At 43.2% G+C, this 9,298-nt stretch overlaps 1 pseudogene; it reads right to left on the minus strand.

Moving 5' to 3' along the window:
• Window positions 1-1,955: 1,955 nt before the first annotated feature.
• LOC106320727 lies at window positions 1,956-4,460 on the minus strand (annotated as a pseudogene).
• Between the last annotated feature and the right edge of the window lie 4,838 nt (window positions 4,461-9,298).

Consider the following 9,298-nt stretch of genomic DNA (forward strand, 5'->3'; position numbering starts at 1 on the left):
AGTTGTCCTAGGTTCAAGATGTTGGTCTTCATGCTCGGAATGTAGTAAACATTGGAAATGAATTGATGATCTCCATTCTTCAAGCGGATGAGAATATTTCCTTTACCTTTCACTTCCATCTTCGATTCATCTCCTAAAGCCACATCAGTTTTCACCGATTCATCAAGCTCCACGAACATGCTTTTATTTCCACACATGTGGTTGCTTGCACCACTATCAAGGTACCACTTGTGAACCTCATTTGGTTCAACTTTCTTGTAAGTCATCAATAGCATATCTTCTTTTTCATTCCTTTCTTCAACATAGTTGGACTTCTCTTCAACATAGTTGGACTTCTCTTCAACTCTATTGTTGTTTGGAGTTTTGCATTCAGAAGCATAATGTCCAAACTTTCCGCAATTATAGCATTTGATGCTTGATTTATCGTACCTTGATTTTGGGTTTCCTCTTCCATGACCACTTGATGAATTCTCCCCTCTTTGGTTGAAGTTGTCTTCATATGGTCTCCAACCTCGTCCATTTACACCACGACCTCGTCCTCGGAAATGACCGCCACCACGTCTTGTCAAGACTCTTGAGAAGTAATCTGAGATGAGTTCTCCTTCCTTCATTTGTAACGCTTCAAATTCTCCTCTTAGAGTTTGAAGACGTACCTTCTTAACTTGTTCCGCTCCCTTGTAAGATGTCCGAAGCTTCTCCCATGCTTCTTTGGATGTCTTTGCTCCAGCAACCTTCTCAAATGTATCTTCATCTAATCCTTGATAGATTAGACAGAGAGCCTTCTTGTCTCTCTTCCTTGAATCTCTCAAACCATCCTTTTGTTTGAGATAAACCACCATCATTCTCCGGTTCAACGAAGCCTTTCTCGACTATCTCCCACACATCATGTGCTCCTAAGATAGCCATCATCCTAAGACTCCAATTGTCATAGTTGCTCTTAGTGAGCAATGGAACTTGGAAGGGAACACTATTGTTTGCCATCTTCAAAAGGAACTTGTAGCTCTGATACCACTTTGTCGGAATGAAAAACTTTATAAAGATGGAGAAAGTGTTTAAGTGTTTGAAGAGAAAGAAGCTTTGTGAAGAAGAAAGATTTTATAACTTAGAAGATGACTCTTATTATTACATTTGTTACAAACTTGATTATTTCTTGGTGATACAAAATGAGAAGAGAGTGGAGGTATTTATAGCCCCCAAAGTACAAAATATCTTACATATTTTAATCTTAAATCTAGAGAATTCTACTTAAAAATCTAGATTATTTTATCTTAATTACCAAAATAATTCTATAAGAATATCTAGATTTTTATTTTAAGGAGGTAGATGATTTTTCTAGAATTTGGGCTAAGTTTTGGATCAACACATGATTAACCCAATAATGTTTGATCCAAATCAAGTTTACTTTTCAACAGGTGAGTTTCTTTTAAGTGGGTTTGCTTCATACAAGTGCTTTAGATGTTTCCTATCATTGCTAGTTTTATTTTTATTCATGTGATTATATTTGACGTTTTTTCAGTAATCTTGGGAGTTTAGCAGAGCTTGTTAAGGATGGTACTCGGATGATTCATCATCCTCAAAATCAGAAACAACCACAAGTGCTTCAGCAACAGTTACATATAAGCTCATCCGCGGTTACAGCAACAAGCTCATCCGCGGTTACCGCAACAAGTATGTACACATAAAATGATAAGTTGCTTCTTGGTTAACGTCTCTGAGTCCTTTGATAAATTGCAGATCCAGCGGCAAATGCATCCACAGATGCAGCAAATGGTTAATCCGCAATCTTTACAGCAGCAGCAGCAACTTCTAGAGAGAATGCGTAAACGTCAAGTTACATCACCGCGACCTAATATGGATATGGAAAAAGATCGGCCGCTGGTTCAGGTAAAGCTCGAGAATCCTTCTGAAATGGGAGTAGATGGAAATGCCTTCAACCCTATAAACCTAGGTCTGCACTAGCCCCTGGTAAATAACCCCTTACGTGCTATCAGGAGTCTACACTGAAGCAAACTCTTGAAAACCCAAGCCCCTCTCTCGTTTTCTTCGTTTTTATACAGCCCACATATCAAGCTTTTGCAAGACTCTAGCTGCGGTAACTGACCAACACAGATCATATCATCCACCACCTTCGCTGCTTCCTTGTACATCTCCAGCTTGCAGCAACAGCTAAGAAGAGCATTGAACATCGACTCACTCGGTGATATCCCTTCCTCCTGTTGTATCATGCGATCAAGCACCTTTTCTGCAACTTTGATATTCCCAGTTTCGCAGATCCCTTTGATCAGCATCTGATAGGATCTTGCGGTGGGAGTAACACCGTGCTCTGCCATTTTTTCAAGAAGCTCAACAACAATGTCAAACTCAATCATATTAGACGTCAGACAGAGATCGTTCTCTTTTCCATGTTTCATCTCTACAAGATGTTTGATCAGAGACAAAAACATATGATGGGAAGGCTCACAACCAGCATCAAGCATACACTTGAGGACACCAAACGCGGAATCCGTCAGCCCTTGATCGGCATAGCCTTTAATCAGAGACGAATAAGTGATCGAATCAGGGAAAACACCGTCTTCCTTCATCTTCTCCATCATACCCTCAGCTTCCTTCATTCTCCCTGCGCTGCAGTAGCTTTGAATGAAAGGTGTGTAAGTATGCGCGTCAAGCTTTGTCCCAGAGACCAGCATTTCCTGAAACCGTCTCTCAGCATGATCAAAATCCCCTTCCATCAGCATTCTATGAATCAAGATCGTATCTGTGATGACTGTAGTCTGCAGACCCTTCTCCACCATTTTTTTTCTCTAACAACATCGCTTCACTCAGTTTCCCATCGGTGCATAAGCAGTGAATCAGGGCGTTGAAAGAAGACGTGTTTGGCAAGCAACTCTTGCTCAGCATCTTCTCGAGGATCAGTTTAGCTTCTTCTAGTTTATCTGTCTTGCAGTATCCATCGATCAACGCAGTGTACATCACCATGTTTGCATCTACACCTTTCTCCTCTAGAGAATCAAATAGTTCGCGAGCTTCTCCTACTCTTTTTCTTTTACATAAAGAATCTATGAAACTATTATACGTCCACTGATCTAGCTGGAACCAATCCTCTACCTTTCATCAAACTAAGCAATCTATACGCACTTTCGAAATTACCAGATCTACACTGTCCATCGATCAACGAGTTGTAAGTGACAACACTAGGAGACACTCTGCCCTCAAGCATCTTGTGAAACACTCCCATCGCTTTGTGTACATTCTTCTTACAAAACCCATGTATCAACTCATTGTAAGTTCGTGTATTCGGACTTGCGTTACGCGATTCCATCAACTCCACAACGTCTAACGCATCTTCCATCATCCCACGCTCACAATACCCATTGATCAGCGCATTGTAAGTGACCACACTCAGCATCAACCCTTTCTCCACCATATCACCAAGCAACTCCCTCGCTTCCTCGAACTTACGTTCGCTACACTAACTGCTAATAAGCACCGTATACGTGTGAATATTCGGCGTAATGCCTCTCTCCGACATCTCCTTAAGCAGGACAAGAGCTTCAGACTTCCGTTTTGATCCACACAAAGCGTTTATAAGCACAGTGTAAGTACGAACTGTTGGATAACAGTTATCATCATCCTTCATTTTCGCAAACAACTCCATCGCTTCGTCGACCCTCCTCGCTACGCAAAGACCGTGTATAAGGTGAGTGTACGCAACTTCATTCCTTTTAAAGCCTTTCAAAGCCATCTCCTCAAAGACCTTAAAAGCAAAATCCAAATCCTTACTTCGACAGTAACCCATTATCAAAGAAGTATCAGTGAAAAAATCAGGTTCCAATCCAGCTCCAACTATCTTACACACGTACCCCTTCGCCATCACCACATTCCCCACCTTGCAATACCCAAAAACCATCTTGTTATAAGTGTAAACGTTCGGAGAAACCTCACCCTCCTCCAACATCTCCGTATAAAGCTTCCCCATTTCATCAACCATTCCATTCTAGCTAAAGAATTCAACAACGCGTTGTAACACTCGACCCTAAGCTTAAAACTTTCGTCTTTACTCATCTTCCTACAGATAGCTAAAGAATCCTACTGATTCGCATCTCTTAATCATCAAGGCCCGATCTTGAACACGACCTCCGCGTACCCGTTGTTTACGAGGAGGGAGGCGTAGGAGTAGACGCTTTAATCTGGGGTTCTGAGAGATCCAAGTGGGAGAAGTTGAGAGCTGTTTTTGGATCTAGATCGAGGGAGAACAGGGACGAGACGTGGGTAGGGCGTATCGACGGGACCATTTGTTTTAAAGACGGGGACTTGTGCCAATTGGGTTTGGTGATGATTGAGAGGAGACGGTGTGGGATGCTGTTTGGGTCGGATTCTTCCGTCGGGAGTGTTGTGCGTATGAGCGGAGAAACGGAGCAAAACGTCCGGGGAATGTCCTTGGAGACTTGATGCAACATCATGATACCTTCACCGCCAAGCAACTGTTTTTCTATTTCGGATTTTTAAAGATTTCCTTTTCTATCTCTCTCTGATTTCCTTTTATTAGATTTTCTATTTTTAAGAGACTTAGGTTATTAAACCGTCTCTAAAGACCTATATAAAGGCATTGTAAGTTGGCTTTGCTAATCAGTTTTTGAAAGATAATAAACTAGAGTTTTCTCTAAAGCCTTGCATTGATTCGATTATGTCATCAATACGAGAGCTTTCCATCATTTGAATAAATTTTTCGATTAAAGAAGTCAGGTCTCTAAAGTTTTAACCTAAACCTTTAGATTTGAGCTGAGTTACCGTTGATACGTTGCGCCAGGTTGGTATCAGAGCTTTGCTACGCTCCTCAATTTTTTTTCCATTCATCATGGCAAGAACAAGACGAGCACCCGTTCGAACCGAAGCAGAAATCACCTGGATGCCATCGCTGAGCTTCAAGCCCAGCTGGCCACGATCACCACCACCCTCCACAACCTTGCTGTTCAACAACCACCACCACCAGCCCACGATAATGTTGAACGTGAAAACAACGACGATGAAGAAGACGATGAAGAAGCAAACCTGTTTGCCGCAGCCGCAGCAGAAGATACTAACCCCTTTGCTCCTCTCCGCTGAAGAACTTCTCGACTGGATAGCCACGGTTGAAGAAATCCTCGAATTCAAACGTGCACCGATGAACCGTTGTGTTCCTGTTCTTACCATGAAATTTCGCAATAGAGCAGCAGCATGGTGGATACAATTGAAATCAACTCGAGCACGTATCGGAAAGCCTAAGATAACCTCGTGGGACAAACTGAAATCAAAGCTCAAGAAGATGTTCTTACCATATAATTATGATCAGCTCATGTTCCAACGTTTCCATAACATACTCCAGGGTTCAAGGTCTGTAGCGGATTACTCGACGGAGTTCTTCTTGTTACTTACTCGTGTCGACATTCAAGACACAGAACGAAAATTGGTGGCGTGATTCATGGCTGGTCTTAGTCAACAAATCCAGCACACCATCACCTTGTTTAATCCATTGACGCTCTCAGAAGCGCATCAGCAAGCTCTTACCATTGAATCACAAACTAAAGGCAATTTTTCTTGGTCTGCGTCTCGCTCGACCCGTCCTTCTCAGCAACAACTGAGCTCTAGCACCACTGATGATGCACCCCCGCTGCAAACTGACACTGCCGCGATACCTTTTACGGACAAAACACAAACTCGACCATCCTCACTTCGTTGTTTCGCCTGCGGCGAGATCGGTCATCGCCTGTCCAACTGTCCAAAAAGAAACCGCAGGGGTCTTCTCCTTGATGCCACTGGTAATGATGTCGAGGTCATCTATGATGAAGAAGTTACAGAAACTATTGCAGAAACAGAGGATCTTGTTGCAGATCATGGACCATGTTTAATGGTTCGACGTGTCTGTCTGGCTCCACACCACACTGATGAAAACCCCCAGTGGCATAGTCTGTTTCATTCAAAGTGTAATATTGCAGGCAAGGTGTGCAAATTTATTATCGACTCAGGGAGTTGTGAAAACGTGGTTGCAGAAGACGTTGTCAACAAGCTCAAACTAACCACAGAACTCCATCCGTGTCCTTATAAACTAGCCTGGTTAGACAAGAAAACAGACTTGATGATCGCTCGTCGCGCCCTAGTATCTTTTTCGATTGGTGGAAAATTCAAGGATCAAGTTCAGTGTGATATAGCACCAATGGACGCTTGTCACCTGCTCTTGGGTCGTCCCTGGATATTTGATCATCGCGTACAACACAATGGTTATCTCAATATTTACAGCCTCCGCTATGACAATCGCAGTTTCACTCTCCAACCATCTTTACCCGAGAAACAGAGCACCCCATCAGCCCCGGTCCTCATCCTTCAGCGGAAACCTTTTGAACAAGAACTTCGAGCAAAAGGACGTGTTCTCATATTAATTAACTCGTCGACTGTGCCATCTTTACCAACGATTCCAGACACCTTTAAAAGTATCTTGGATGCGTTTCAGGTCGTTTCCCCAGCGAGTTACCACCCGGCCTTCCTCCTCTTCGGGACATACATCACCGCATCGATCTCGTTCCCGATGCTGTTCTACCCAACCGAGCTCATTACCAGCACTCTTTGATGACTCACAAATGCCCTTGCCGGAACCAGACTTCTCACGGTCGATCGTCCCGTTTGGCGCATCATCATCATCATTGTCGTCACCCCCCTGTTACATTTAGAGTACTATATGTTGCACATGCTAATAGAGAATTACCATAACAAATATTGCACTTATAGCGAATTACCATAACAAATACTGCACTTACATCATCGAAGAAGTCTGGAGCTGGTGCACCCTCAACCTCATTGATGATACGTGACACGGTGAACGTCTGGTGATTGACGGTGAAGTTGTAGGATTTGACACGGACCTGGAAAGTATAGGTCTTGCCCTCCATTCCTGCAACGAACGGAGGCATCACGGAATCCTCAGGGTTCACTCCTTCTTCAGCCTTGACATCAAATGGAAGCATCGAGCGTGTCAACAACATTACATAATAACCATATAAGTAATCAAAGTATATCTTACCAGTAACTGAGCCGCCTCACTTGCCCTGAGATTGTGCAACTTAGTCATAACACCATCAAAACAAACAAACGTCCCTTCCGCAGTATCATCAGTTACAACCATCTCAACGCGATAACTATAAGAGAACAAATAAACCGAAGTGGAATCGGTGTGAATCAAGTGATCAAAAAGGCGACCAACTATCATATTATAACAAATCGCTACATACCGCAGAGATCCGACCGCATGAGGATTACTGCAGCGCGCACATTCGAAAGATGTGACAGTGCGCTGCAACTTCTTGCTGCACTTAGAACACGCAACATAGCACCACCCTTTGTTCGCTTCAACTCGAGAAACTCTCCCAGTGCATAAGAAATTTATTTCCTGCTGCTTAAACATCAACATCACGTGCAGTCAAAAAACAATCTTTATACATAAACACACGAGTGAGCTAACTGCATATACATAACTCATTACCTGGGGCGGATCCGTAGTGATAAAACTGTTAAGCTCAGCAATTGTCACAGGCTCAACCTTCGCATAAGACTTCAAGAGAGGTGCGGCGGACGGAAGACCAGTTTCTCTAGCCACCAATCTGAACATAAGTTCACGAAGTTAACGTCACAAACTCTCAATGTATGACTACATAATCAAATTAGACCAAGCTTACCGGTAAAATAAAGACTCCCCTGCATGTGTCTCCTTATCATAATAAACATGCGTTCCTGACGTCGCGTTGAGGAATAAACGACCTACACACAGCATGAAAATAACTGAAAAAGGAATTACACATATTAATATATGCCGCGCACGAAATAAGCGACAAAATACCTCCAACCATCTTCGGGTTTATACTTGTGGCAACAATCACTTTAGGATCACCACGCATGCCTCCAAGCTTCTGGTGAAACGAAACGGCTTGAGCGTCGAACAAACTAAGAGTAACAGACACATCACTGCACATATATAACAACCGTTAGTGTAGCTAAAATGACTAAGCAACTATAAAAGATCTAAAAGAAAAATTAACTCACTTTTCTAGTTTGACCGTGACCATGACACAGTTTTTGTCCTCCGGAGGGTCAGACACGGTGCTCTTCACCGTCACGATCTCACCAATAATATCTACAGTGTTCAATACTTTGATCAAAGGCTCAGTGGCTAATCATATAAAGCACAAAACCCATACAGATAAATATACATATGTACGATCACATCTGTACCTGGAAGTTGAGTGTTTGTATTGGCTAAACCAACCAACTCGGTTTGGTTACGGAACCGGAATCCCTCCGCAGGTATTGGCGAGACCGGATCAGATAACTCGTCAAACTCGGTGGAATCGCTAAACCGAATCATCAAAGAAGAGTCTGCAAGCTTGAAGTTCTGGGCACAGCGGGCCACGTCAAAGCTAGAAACAGAATAAATCGTCCCGGCAGCGAGCCTATCTCGGAACTTTGGAAGCCGATTAGCGTTGATAGTAGCTTGCATCAAAGTCCACTGAAACAGATAAGATTTAGAAATCAGAAAACGAACGTAAACAGATCTAGGGAGAACAGGAAGAACGTAAACAGATCTAAGAAGAACAGGAAGTATCAAGCTCACATTCACGTCCATAAGCAGCATATCGACCCACATCAGCTCGCCACCGCGCTTGACGTTCCTCGCCTCCCAGAACCGTAGAAGCCGGGCTTCGACGACGGAAGAGCATTTGCCGGACTTCAGGTCAGAGAAGAAGACTCTCGAAATAGACATAGCAACAGGAATTAGAAAATCTCAAGAGAAAGAAGGAGAGAGTGCGTTGGAGATCTATAGATACTTACATATTTATACAGATCCACACCGCTCGGGATCAAAAGGCGCATCGAAGAGTCTGAGCGAGGGTTTGAATTCAATTGGAATAAAGACGACGACATAACTCCGGCCGTTTCATCCAAGAGGGAGGAATCGCAGGCGTCGCGCGTCGCCGTCGCAGGAAAGAGAGACGCGAGAGTAATGCGTATTTAGGGTTGGAGACGTCGTGATATCTTTCGAGCCGAGATTGCAAAAGGCCCAACAAATGAAAATCGAACGAAGCCCAGAAGATAACGCGTCCCGTTTAATGAAACGCAGCGCTCCGTCTTTAGGGACACGTGTCAGTGCGAGATGAAGTGACTTATCCATATGGAAGCACACGTGGGTGAATGAGAAGAGAAAGAACATGCCTTTATATATAAAGATTCTAAAACGGAGGGAATAGTTTAAAACCCAACCTAGATTTCAGTAATC

The sequence above is a fragment of the Brassica oleracea genome, unplaced genomic scaffold (genome assembly GCF_000695525.1).
Source record: "Brassica oleracea var. oleracea cultivar TO1000 unplaced genomic scaffold, BOL UnpScaffold01038, whole genome shotgun sequence".
Lineage (NCBI taxonomy): Eukaryota > Viridiplantae > Streptophyta > Magnoliopsida > Brassicales > Brassicaceae > Brassica > Brassica oleracea.